Source organism: Hipposideros armiger, unplaced genomic scaffold (genome assembly GCF_001890085.2).
Source record: "Hipposideros armiger isolate ML-2016 unplaced genomic scaffold, ASM189008v1 scaffold_148, whole genome shotgun sequence".
In the NCBI taxonomy this organism is placed as follows: domain Eukaryota; kingdom Metazoa; phylum Chordata; class Mammalia; order Chiroptera; family Hipposideridae; genus Hipposideros; species Hipposideros armiger.
This window is the reverse complement of record NW_017731498.1, coordinates 2366571-2379385: the sequence shown is the minus strand read 5'-3', so window position 1 is coordinate 2379385 and position 12815 is coordinate 2366571. Positions and strand designations below refer to the sequence as shown.

Sequence of the window (12815 nt, the reverse complement as noted above, 5' to 3'; positions counted from 1 at the left end):
AAAGAATGAGGGGAAGTTATTGCAGAGTTCCACGTAGGGGACTGACATGATGTGATTTACTCCTCAATAGCTTGACTATGGACAGCAAGGATGGAAACGGGAGGACAATTAGGAAGGATGTTATGACAGCATTGTTTTTCACTTCTTCCAATTTATTTTTTAAATTATTTATTTTTAAAAATTGTGGTAGAATATACATAATATGACATTTACCATTTTAGCCATTTTTAAATGTAAAGTTCAATGTCATTAAGTACATATACATTGTTGTGCAACCATATCCATCTCCAGGTTTTCGTCATACAAGACTGAAACTCTGTACCCATTAAGCAATAGTTCCTCATTTCCCTCTCCCTTCAGCCCCTGGCATCCACCCTTCTACTTTCTGTCTCTATGAATTTCACTGCTCTAGATATCTCATATAAGTGCACTCATATAATATTTGTCTTTTTGTAATTGGCTGATTTCACTTAAAATATTGTTCTCAAGAATGATCCATGTTGTGGTATATGTATGTCAGAATTTCCTTCCTTTTTAAGGCTGAATAATATTTCGTTATATGTGTGTGCCACAGTTTGTTTATCCATTCATCCATCAATGGACACAGGTTGCTTCTACCTTTTGGCTGTTCTGAATAATGCTGCTATGGACATGGGTGTGCAAATATCTCTTCAAGACCCTGCTTCCCATTCTTTGGAATATATTCAGAAATGGGATTGCTGCATCATATGGTAATTCTAGTTTTAATTTTTTGATAAACCACCATACTGTTTTCCATAGTAGCTGCACCACTTTATATTCCTACCAGCAATGCATGAGGGTCCAATTTCTCCACCTCCTTGACAACACTTGTTATTGTCTGTTTTTTGTTTGTTTCTGTTTTGTTTTTAAAGATTTTATTGGGGAATTTGGAGAGGGAACAGTGTTGGGGAATCGGGGAACGGGAACAGACAGGTTGCTGTCCTTTGTTCTTCAGTGTAGTTATGGAGGACGTCGCTTCACTGGCCCATGTTGGTATTATCATTGCACTCTTCCCGGGTGAGGCAGTCACTTGCCGGCTGTTGGCTGGCCACTCACGGAGGCTCACGGCAGCTTCGCAGGCTGCCAGCCACTCACGGTAGCTCACAGCAGCCCACTGCAGCCTCACTACAGCCTAGCCATCGCCAGCCATTCATGGCAGCCCAGCTCCAGGTTGAGCTGTTGTTCACTATCTTAGCTGTAGAGGGCACAGCGTCACTGGCTCTCATGTGGGAACCTAACGCCGGCCCTGCTGCTCAGAGCTCACACTCCCAATCGAACTGTTAACCAACTGAGCCACTCAGCTGGCCCCTGTCTGTTGGTTTTTGTAATAGCCATCCTAACGAGTAGTAAGTGGTTGTGGTTTTGATTTGCATTTCCCTAATGGTTAGTGATGTTGAGTATCTTTTCATGTGCTTATTGGCCATTTGTATATTTTCTTTAGAGGAATGTCTTTTCAAGTCCTTTGGGTTGTTTATTTTTGTTGTTGTTGCTGTTTGTATCCAGAATACAAATAAAAATAGTTTTATTTGTATTCTGGATATTAATTCTTTACTAGGTATTATGCAATATTAATAATGCAAATATTTTTTCCTATTCTGTGGGTTGCTTTTTTACTTTGCTGATAATGTCCTTTGATGCACAAAAGTGTTAAATTTTGGTGAAGTACAAAATTTGTCTAGTTTTTCTTTAAAAGCCTATGCCTTTGGTGTCACATCTAAGAAATCATTGCCAAATCCATGAAACTTTCCCTCTGTTTTCTTCTAAACAGTTTTAGCTTTTTATAGTTTTAGCTTTTATGTTTAGGTCTTTGATCCATTTTGTGTTAATTTCTGTATATGGTGTTAGGTGAGAATCCACCTTCATTCTTTTGCATGTGGATATCCAGTTTCCCCAGAACCATTTGTTGAAAATATTGCCTTTTCCTACAAAAGGTCTTAACTTCTTTGTCAAAAATCATTTGACCACATATGTGAAGGTTTATTTCTGGGATATTCTACTCCCTTAGGCTATATTATCTGCCAAAACTACACTGTTTTGATTACTGTAATGTTATAGTAAGTTTTGAAACCAAGAAATATCAGTCCTCCAACTTTGTTCTTTTTTTCCCCCCAAGGTTATTTTGGCTATTTGAGGTCCCTTTAGATTCCATATGAATTTTAAAATGTATTTTTCTACTTCTGAAAAATCATTGGCATTTTGATGGAGATTGTGTTGAATCTGTAAATCAGTTTAGGGAGTATTGATATCTTAATAAATTTAAGTCTTCCAATCCATGAATATGAGGTGTCTTTTCATTTATTTATCTTTTTAAATTTCAGCAATGTTTTGTAGTTTTCAGTGTATAAATCTTTCACCTCTTTAAATATTTTATTCTTTTTGATGCTATTGTAATTGAAATTGTTTTCTTAATTTCCATTTTGGATTGTTCATTGTTAGTGTATAGAAATGCAACTGATTTTTATGTGTTGATTTTGTATTCTGCAACTTTGCTGAATTCGTTTATTAGTTCTAACAGGTTTTTTGTGGAATCTTTAGGGTTTTCTATATGTGAGCATATATCATCTGCAAACAGACAATTTTACTTTTTTCATTCCAACCTGGATTCCTTTATTTCTTGCCTAATGTTACTGCAGCATTCTATCCTAGAAATGACGAGGTTTTAATAGGGGTGAGGGAGATGAGAAATGGTTGGATTTGGGATATATTTTGCATGTAAAATAAACAGAATTGGTTGACTTGGATTGTGGGAGAAAGAGAGGAGTTAAGAATGACTTCTAGGTTTATATATGGATTTATTAGCTAAATCATTGTGGTACCATTTGATTATGGTGTAGATAGAGGAATATATGTTTCAGAGGGGGAGAGAAAAGATCTGTTTTGGCCATATTAAGTTTGGCTGTGGATGTAGATATAAGTAAGAAAATACTGTGAGAAGAGGTCAGAAGACAGACTTTTGGGGCAAGCTCACATGTAGAAAAGGGATGGAAGAAAAGGCAAACAGGAAACAACCCAAGGGGTAGAAAAAATTCAGGAAAGTCAGAGAAACATGGAGGAGAAAGTTTCAGGGAAGTGGCATTGGTTAACTGTGTAACAACTTGAGGAAGGAAGATGAGGACTGAGAAAGAACCTTTTACATGATCAATGAGGTAGCCATTGGTAACCTTTGACAGAGCATTTCAACAGAATGGGTAAGGCCTCTGCCTGAGAGCAAGTAAGTTGAAAAAGGTAGGGAGAGATGGGAAGTGCTCTAAACAGATCTAAAGTGTCATATACTGAAGGCTAAATTATTGATGTTATTGTTGTCATGGAAACAAAAAACCAGTTAGAACTAAAAGCCACTTAAAATTCCTGACTCTAGCCCATGACATCCTCTTGATTTGTTGTGAAAGATGCTGATAAAAAGTCATTAGAGAGTCAGGGTTAATCCAGGTTTCTTCCTTTTAAATGTAGTTCCTAACTGAAAGTCTTTTCCCTTCTTAAGAAGGAAGCCAGCACCAACACCCACACCAAGTTATATAAAGCACAGATGGCCCAGTGACCAAAAAGTTTCTTATTTTCCTGCTATTGGCTGACACCGTTCATAAACTATAATTTGCGGTTGCGCTTTTCTTTTAAATAAGCAAGCTGAATACTTGGAGGAGAGAGGCAGGAAAGCTAGAAGAGACAGAAGCCAAGGCAGCTAAAGGAAAGAAACCTTCAGGTGAACATTTTTATCTTTGCTTTGTTAATTTATTGTTGAGAATTATGCCTTCCTTATCACTTCATACATAGTCAGAAGAATAATTTTTGAAAAGTAAATTATTTTTGTTTAACTATAAATTTATTTCTACCATATACATAGTAGTTTAAAAAATATTAGGAAAGTACAAAAAAGTAGAAGTAAGCAAAAACCACGGCTGAGATAGCCTGTATTGACATTTTGGGGGTATTTCTTTCCATTCTTTTTTGTGTGTCTGTCTATAACTTTAGTTTGACTTTTGCAGTTCTGTTCATATAGTATCGATATATTTATATTTACTTTTTCCATTAGAGCATAAATTATTATTTGCATGGTATAATTCTTCATAATTGTAATTTAAAATTGCTGGATAATATTGCATTATGGAGATTTACTGTAATTTACTATACCCTTATTTTTTACCATATAACTTCTTTCTTATTTTTCATAGACTGGGTTATTTTATTATGTAAGATGTATTTTTTCCATTCAGGGTCTTATTTTGAAGGGGAGTGGAGGTTACATTTGAAAATGCAGATTTCGTTGGTTTTACTCAGAGGTACAGTGGGAGGGGAAGAGTGTGTGAGAGCATATGTTTATAATATGTTTATTCCCCCTGTTCAGATCTTGATCAGTGGTTCTTGACTTTAGCTGATCCTGAGGAGATTAGAAAATTATCCCCAGAAAATTTGAACTGTAACTTGTGAAGATGAACCAGTCATCTGCAGTAGCTTTTTGCTTTTCTTTTTTCTGAAAATTTCAGGTGGTCCTAATCGGCAGCCAACATAATAACAGTTTACCTAGTCATTTAAAATATTTTCCTGTCTCTGACACGTAACTGAGAATAATATGTATTAAGGGAAAGAGAGGTACAGTTTCAGGCAAGCCATCCAAATCTCCCTTTCAATACTGTATTAATAATGCAAGAGTAACTTGTGGGAAACACAAGCCTTCTAGAAATTTCTATCTTCCACCTCAACCACATAAACCCTTGAGATGAAACTATACTTGAGAGTTTCAATTTACTAATGCTTTAAACAAATGGATTGGTTTCCAGTGCATTGGTGGTTAAAAGTGAGAGATATTGAGGCTTCAGAATGTTCTAAATGTATCCAAATTAAGCCCAGCATCTGTTAGTATTCTACCTCCTACCCACCTGGGGTCCCGTGGGGTACTCCCACAATGTAAGTAACACCCGTTCTGGAAGAAAGATGCTATACTTTTGCAATGTACTCATTGCTTTGTGTCAGGAGCACCTTGGGCGTATTTGGAATCTCACGTGTATTTCAGGCTGGGGGACGCCTCCTGCTTTTCTAGTTTGTCTTGTACACCAGACATCTGAGGCACACTAGGCCCCCGAGGTTAAGCCTGAAAGATGAAAGCCTAACAGAAGCTTGGCTTGTGCGATTACCCAGTGAGCTCTGGTTAACACAGCAGCCAAGCTGGATAATGCAGAGAAAGGCAGGCATTTGCCTGGGTTGCTCAGCTTTACTATAGAGTCATATCAAACCCCTGTCAGAACCCCCAGCACCATCTCTACGCTTTTCTTGGGGGTGCTGACCACTGCCTTCTTTGTATTGGAGTTACTTATGTGAGGGTCTCATCCTTCTACTGGACCAAGAATGGCGTCCTCACAGGAAACCCAGTACACAGGGTCCATTAAGAATACATGGGAAAGTAGAGTACAGGAAGGGAATATAGTCAATAATATGGTGATAACTATGTATAATGCCAGCTGGGTACTAGACTAGTCAGGGGGATCATTTCTTAAATTATGTAAATATATAACCACTATGCTATTCACCTGAAACTAATTAAAATAATATTAAATGTCAACTGTAATTTAAAAATAAAAATAATTTTAATAAATTAATTCACCAATGAAGGTGGACTTAGTTAACAGCTTATATTTATCTCTGTTGAACCTATTAACCTCTTTATATTAATTGGAGAAAATGGTACCATCTTTGACAATATTTAAAGAAAAACTTCTCCTATTGGATTGATGACTTGGTGGCAGTATGGATTGACAAAGAAAGTAACGGGGCCCTGTGCCATGAGTTGGAGCCAAAGAATCCCAAAGTTGGAAGGGTCCTTAGGAAAAGCCAGGGTCAGGTCCGGAAGGCTTTTGCATCTTTAGTGTTTAAGGGAGAGGTTTCCAGACGAGGAGGAGCAGATCTGTGGAAGAACAAGAAGAGAAGAGAGGGACGGGACAGGCAGATGGTGGGAGGGACTGGGAGAGGAAGAGAGAGGAGGGAAGGGAAAGGAGGGAAGCCTATTTGCTTTGGAAGTTTAAAGATTACTTAAGCTGGGAAAACTGAAAAGGATCTAGTCCATGGTTATTTCCTCTACTGGTACATTATCATGGAAAACAAAAACCCCAAAAAACTACTTCCATGTAAATGTTGTACCATGAAGCTGTAGAGTATTTTACCTTGTTTGTACTTCTAGTACAGAAAACACGATTATCTACAGAGGACTTGGAGGCATCACAGATTCCCTAAGGTAAGCTGATTTCTTTGTATTTTGAGTCTTATCTTAACAATAACTTTGCTCTCTCATAAATTCTCTGAGAGATTTGAAGCTGTCTCCCATTGTTAGCTGTAGCAGACACAAATTCCCACCAGGAACTTGTTGGCAAGGAGTCAGAGAGACAATTTGCAACCCTCAGAGATATAAATAGTGTCACTTCTACAATGTTGAGATAAAGCACCATTTGAGTCCCTTTTGTGGCTGCTCCCTTGCCCCCATGTATTCCTGTCCTCATGCCTTAGATTTCAATTTTAGAGGCAGAAAGTTTGTGAGAAGAAATGCACTAACGTCATTTTGTTGCAAAAGACTATTGGGAATCCCCCCCCCACCACCACCACACACATACAGAAGAGATTTATTATGAGACATTAATGAGGGGGTTGGATAATAGCTTCATTAGCTCATTTATGGGTCCCTTATTTGAGCACATTTTTTTGTGTCACAGGTTGTGCTAGGGTCTGGGGATACAGGAGTGGTCAAGTGAGACTCCATTCTTGCTGTCAGTGGGCAAACAGTCTGCTGGGTGGGGATAGACAGGAGCTAGTCCTGCCTAATGGGGTTAGTGTGAAGATAGGAAACCCACAAGGCTGCAGGAGCAAGTGGAGCAGCAGCCAGCCCAAACTTGGAGGGGTCAGAAAAGGCTTTCTCTAGAAGGAGCGACATCTAGACAGAAACCTGAGGTTGGGTAAGAGATAGCCAGGTGATGAGCTGGAGCTCAGAGTAAATAGGCAAGAGAGAGCCAGGTGTATTTGAGGCACTGAAGTTATTAACTTCAGTGGGGCTGGAGTAGATTTTACTGAAGGGAGTGGTCGGGAGAGAAGGTGCTGGATGACAAGATCCGAACTGTGGAAAGCCTGGAGCTGAAATAAACTTCATCCTGAAGTGTTGATGGGTTTTAAGCAGAAGAGTAATGCGGTAAGATGTGCATTTTGGAAAAGTCACTTTGGCCAATGTGTGGAGAATGGACTGAGAATAGCAAGAGTGGAGGCTGAGAGCCACTCAAGAGACTGTGTCCTCTGTTATCCAAGTTAGAGATGACACCTGTACTAGGATGGCCCTAAGCTGGCCCCTGTGATGGAAGGAGGGGCTGGTGGGGACAGATGGGTAATGAGGCCAGGTCTGCCTCAAAGGAGACATGGTTCAGCAGGACGGTCTGGGAGAAGAGGAAAGCTGGCCATTTGCTTTTGTTCGTTGCCCTCTCCTCTTTAGGTTCAGATGCCCACTGCCCCCAGGCTATTGACAACTGCCAAGGGCAAGTCCCCTGGTTTTCAAAATTTCCACACATATGAAAGCATTCTCTCCTTGTCTGTTTATTTCTTACTATCTTATACAGGTATTCTATACCCGGCATTTAAAAAAGTTCTTAGGCGTTCCTTCCCTTGATAACAGACAGTGTTGCAACAGGAATGATAATGCATCAGATGCATATAATGTGCCAGGCTCAGGGCAGCTCAGTGCAGGAGGCTTTCATGTGTGTCGCCTCCTCTGGTCCTCTCAGTAACTCTGAGAGGGTGAGTACCTGCTGATGCACACACCGTTGGCAAGGGGTAGAGTCACGATGTGGATCCTATTGGGCTTCCATGATATCACAATGCTTCTATATCATCCCAGGAAACATATGATGTTTCACAAGCGACCTTTGTAAATAATTCCTTTGTTCTAGGAAGTGAATTTAATGGTGGAAATGCCTACGTAGGAGGGAAGAGAAAGAGAGGGAGTTTTAATTTGAATAAGTTGGCTTTAGGAGAGCCCCTGAGTCATGTCATTTAGTCACTTTGTGGACGGGGAGTGTTCTTATGCTGACACAACCTCTAGGACATTATTGGAATGAGTTGTTCAACGGGCCTCTGCGATAACACTTGCTGATCTTCTGTCTTTTTTTTCTGTCTTTGAAATCAGAAGACTTGGGAATCAGAGACTCAAATGAATAATGATTCTGTGGCCTTGGATGAGCAACTGGGCTAATAACAGATACCTCCGATCTTCCTTAATACACTGATGAAGTGCACTAGAGAAATGACAAAAATTTGTGGAGACAGTTTTATAAAATTCATAATCAGCATCATAGGCGCATATGTCCTATCAATAAGGAAGAGCTGGGAAAACTTATGAGAGCCAGAGAGAAGGCAGCACTTAGTCAAAACAATGCTTTAAAAAGTGAAGTCATATCTTCTAGGAGCTCGGAGTTCTTCTTACACAAAAGTTTTCTTTGTGTTGAATATGCATGTGTTTGTTTATTGTGGTGGCTAAGTGTTAGTGATTAGGATGAACACGGAAGGAAAGCTAGCTTTTGGAGAATATTAGAGAAGAAACAAGGGGATTTCGCAAAGACTGAGATGGGAGGAGGATGTGAGAGACAATTGCATGCATCTCGCCCTTGCAGGCAGAGAGAAGTCCGTCCCCTCACGTGCTTGGATGCCAACCTTCTCCTAAGGTCCAGTTTCTGCTACGTCCTTGGGGATAAGTTGTTCTCTGGGAGCATTCATCCCCTCAAAATAGCAGAAGAAGGAATCAAATTGTGAAACGACTCCAATTTTAGGGGATGGTTACCCCTAAATGTGTCCATAATCCATAGGCACCTTTTCGTACAGAGAAATTCTCAAGGAAGGGACTTCAGGTGAGAATGTGCAAACTGCCCAACCAAGCAAACAGAGGGGACAATCTTCTCAGAGAAGGATAGAAATAAGACAACTATTGCTAATCCATCAACCCAACACTTACACTTAAAGGGTCTGACATTTTGGCCACACCAGAAATTTCCAAACTGTCTCTTTTTACCCAAGCAGATCTTTCCCCTAAATGGCGGCTCTGACAACACACATCTTGTGGAGGTGCCCCTTCTTCCAACTGTCTGTGTACATTTGCGGTGGTGGATGCCATTTTACACACATTCCGTGGTCTGAGCAAAGTTCCCTTTTTAGGGAAAGGAGGCCACAGCTGATGTGTGCTGCTTGTCCAGCCCCTCAAACTGGACAATATTTCAAAAAGACCCAGGAGCCTTCAGTGGAGTCCAGGCAAGGAAGGCTTCATTGGCTCCCAAGGGTTCTCAGGAGTTAGGGAAAGTGCTAGAAGCAGAGACAGGCGGACACAAACTGAAGGGCATGTGTGGACTGACAGCTGGGAGAAATTACTGAAAAGCTGACAACCCAACTACAATGATTACAAGAAAATATTCTAATTAGAACACTTAATATCATAGGGCATGCCTGGTCTTTAGAACTCAAATAGGAAATCAAGTTAATGAAATTCAGAAGTTATTTTGGGGATTTCTGGACTTTTTCTGAACATTCTGGAATTTAGTCAGGAAGCAGGTCAGAGAGACCAACGAGTCACCAATATCCCCCTTCCTCCTGGCTCTATCCTGGTGGATTCCTGAGGAATCTGAGCAAGATGATGAAGGGGGGGGCTGAAAAGTTCGCATATGAAAGAAGCCAATTACCGTATTTGCCGGCGTATAAGACGACTGGGCGTATAAGACGACCCCCTAACATTTCCACTCAAAATACAGAATTTGTTATATACTCGCCGTATAAGACTACCCCCTCTTCCGCACACCTTCCACACACCAAATAAAAGGTAAAACAATATCAGATTTGATTTGGCCCACTGAAGTGCAAACAAGCGTATTGTATTTCGTGTCACCACATAACCGTTTTGGCGATGTTGAGCCACCATGTCTGCTACATGTTTTTCGAGTTCTGGCCAGTGTGGGGTGCCTCTTCTTAATGCACACTTACCCCTTGGCATACTCTTTAATGCTTTCTCATTTGATTTCCAGTCCCGAACCATCTTTTCTGTTACTCCATATTGTCTTGCAGCAGCACAATTATTATTTTCCTTAGCAAAGTTTATAACTTTCAGTTTAAAATTTGCATCATACTTCTTTCTTTTGGCTGGTGCCATGATAGGGATGATAGGGGTTTGACTGGTCGACATTTTCTATGCTGTACTGTACAATGGTGCAGTATTGTGGTTGGCTGTTGGCTGTATACAAAGCCTGATTTGATTGGTCCCTGCTCCCTGTTTGCCCGCCCTGTCACTATAGCAGTCTGGTCCACCCTTGCATCAGCATCTCCCTGGGACCTCACTAGTGCGCAAGTGCGAGCTCTTCAACATTCTAACAGGCACCATGATAGCGCAAAATCGCGAATCTTCAATGCATATGTAAAGAAATATACGGTAACCCGAATTTACCACACTCACAAAATCGCACACAGCCGACCATACACCCAGTATGGTATCGCGATTCGCGATTTTGCGCTATCATACTGGGTGTATGGTCGGCTGTGTGCGATTTTGCGAGTGTGGTAAAATCGCATAACAGCAAAATTGCATAACAGCCGAGCATACACCCAGCAACGCTGCTGATGCCTGAACGGTATGTGGAATGAAGTGGGCGGGCATCGGGAGGCCACTATGGCACGGGGCAAGCACTATGGGCAGTCTATCTGAAGTGTACCTGGCGTATAAGACGACCCCCCACTTGGAGGCATATTTTTCAGGGCCAAAAAATCGTCTTATACGCCGGCAAATACGGTATATTAGGCCATTACAAGAGGGGCCTGCATTTCATCTCCCACAGGGATCTTCTGCCTGTTGCTACAATTGCTTGTGAAAGCCTTCCCACCCTTGCTGCAAGATCTTACACAGGTCTTCCCCCTGATGGAAAACAGACTGGTTCCAAAGAATGTTCCTTAGGGGCTTCAAGTTACTCCACGATCCCATGGGGTAATTGTATGAGCAACACACTGAATTTTCTGTCTGTTGAGCTCCAGGGCAAGTCAGTCACCATTTGGGTGGGATCTGGGAAGAGAGCCCTATGTGAGCTTTGCTTCCATAGATGGAGTCCTACTCAGAAGACAAAAATGAGACAATAAAACTCAATAAAAACATAGATCCCCAGAGGGGAAACTTCAGTCAGTCTGCAGGATAAGTTAGCAGGCCCCAGGACTTGGGCTCAGAAGTCCCTCTGAGCCCCAGTATTGTTGGAGAGAACCTCTGTAGTACAGAGAAAGTGGATTGGAGAATTCCCTACTTGGGGGAACTTCCAGAGCCATCAATGCTATTCAACGTCTTCTGCTTAAGGGATCTCCAAGTATCCCTTTCACTAATGGGCCCGCGGTGCTGATTTCACAGTTATGAGGCATGGGGAAACAAATGATATTCATAAGGCAGAGGGACGTTATCTTGGTGGTGCGTGAAGTAACTTGGACTTTGGGGCACTTTGAGGAACTTGGGAGGAGATAGGGTGAAGGAGGGATTGAAGCAGCAGAATGATCCAAAGTGCTAACTGCATGGAAATGGGACCCTATGTGGCTCACTCTCCTGCCCCCATTTATTTGGGAAGCCAGCTCAGTTCCTCATTCAAAAGATGTTGCGATCTCAGCTCTTTTCATCTGTATTTCTGTTTTGATCTCCAAGAACTTAATTCACATTATCCCTTTGAAAAAATTCTGAAAGTATAAGACTGTTTCCAGGAGGCCAGAAAGGTTTGCAAAGATTTGTGTTTCTACCATGACATTTGGGTCTAGGGGCTGAGTTAGCAGTCTTGGATTTCAAGAACTAAGCCTTCAATGAGACTTGCTTGTTTGGGGGTGGAGGGAGGCATATTAGTTCAGCAGCCTGGGACCTCAGGGATTTTGAGGGTCAAACATGTAGAATCTTCCAATCCAGAGGATCAAATCCTCTCTGCCAACTTTTGGGAGCTAAGTCTGTGAGCCTTTGTAATAACAACAGCCACTAATACAGGGTGCTTTCTCTGGTCCCGCCCTGGCCTCAGTGCCATGCCTGTGTCATCACACTCAATCCTCCAAACAACCTGTGAAGTAGGGACAATTATTATTATTATCTCCATTTTACTAATAAGGACCCAAGGCACAGGGAGATAAAGTCACCTGCCCCAGGTCACAGAGCTAGTGAGTACAGGAACTAGGCTCAGATTCAGAGTCCATACTTTTACATGCTGCACTGTTACTGCTTCTTTGCTTCAGTGTCATGCCTCTCACCATTTTGTTTTAATCATGGAATCATCTCTCAGCCCTTGCTTTTATATTTTTACTGATGCCCTGAGAAACTTTTACCTCTTTAATCATTTCTCTAAGCCCAACATTTGGGGTTTAATCATAACAGTTCACATCGTTGACTGCTCACGTTATGTGAGATACATCCATTATGCCATTTACAAATAAGGAAACTGAGGCCCAGAGCCCAAGATTCTGAAGTTTGTAAGTTTGTATGACCTTATACCAACTCCCTCCTGTGATCATTTCTATGAACCTTAGAAAGAATGTCATATTTGCGGTTCCACAATATGCAGTAGCTCTGGGAGTTAAAATCCAAGTTATGCTCGAAAGTTGTTAGGTAAAGTGAAGAGCATTGTTGTGGGGGAATTGTTAGTTATTAAAGCAGAAGCCTCCTACTGTGGAGAATGTGAGCCCCCCAGGGACACAGCGGGCAGGCAGAGACGTAAGTGAGGAGAAGGAACAGCTTAATGGGTCTGTGAATTCACTGGGACCATCAAATCCTGAGATTCTGTGTCTAACAC

At 41.3% G+C, this 12815-nt stretch overlaps 1 protein-coding gene across 2 annotated transcripts in view; it reads left to right on the top strand.

Moving 5' to 3' along the window:
• The first annotated feature begins 3597 nt into the window (after positions 1–3597).
• Positions 3598–12815, top strand: part of CYSLTR2 (cysteinyl leukotriene receptor 2) — a 34299-nt gene continuing 25081 nt past the window's right edge. Inside the window, exons 1-2 of one of the 2 annotated variants that reach the window (XM_019650833.1) lie at positions 3598–3721; positions 6191–6244. The gene's annotated coding sequence lies outside the window, so the exon portion shown is untranslated. The remainder of the gene's footprint in view (positions 3722–6190; positions 6245–12815) is intronic. The other variant, XM_019650836.1, reaches the window with a different exon arrangement.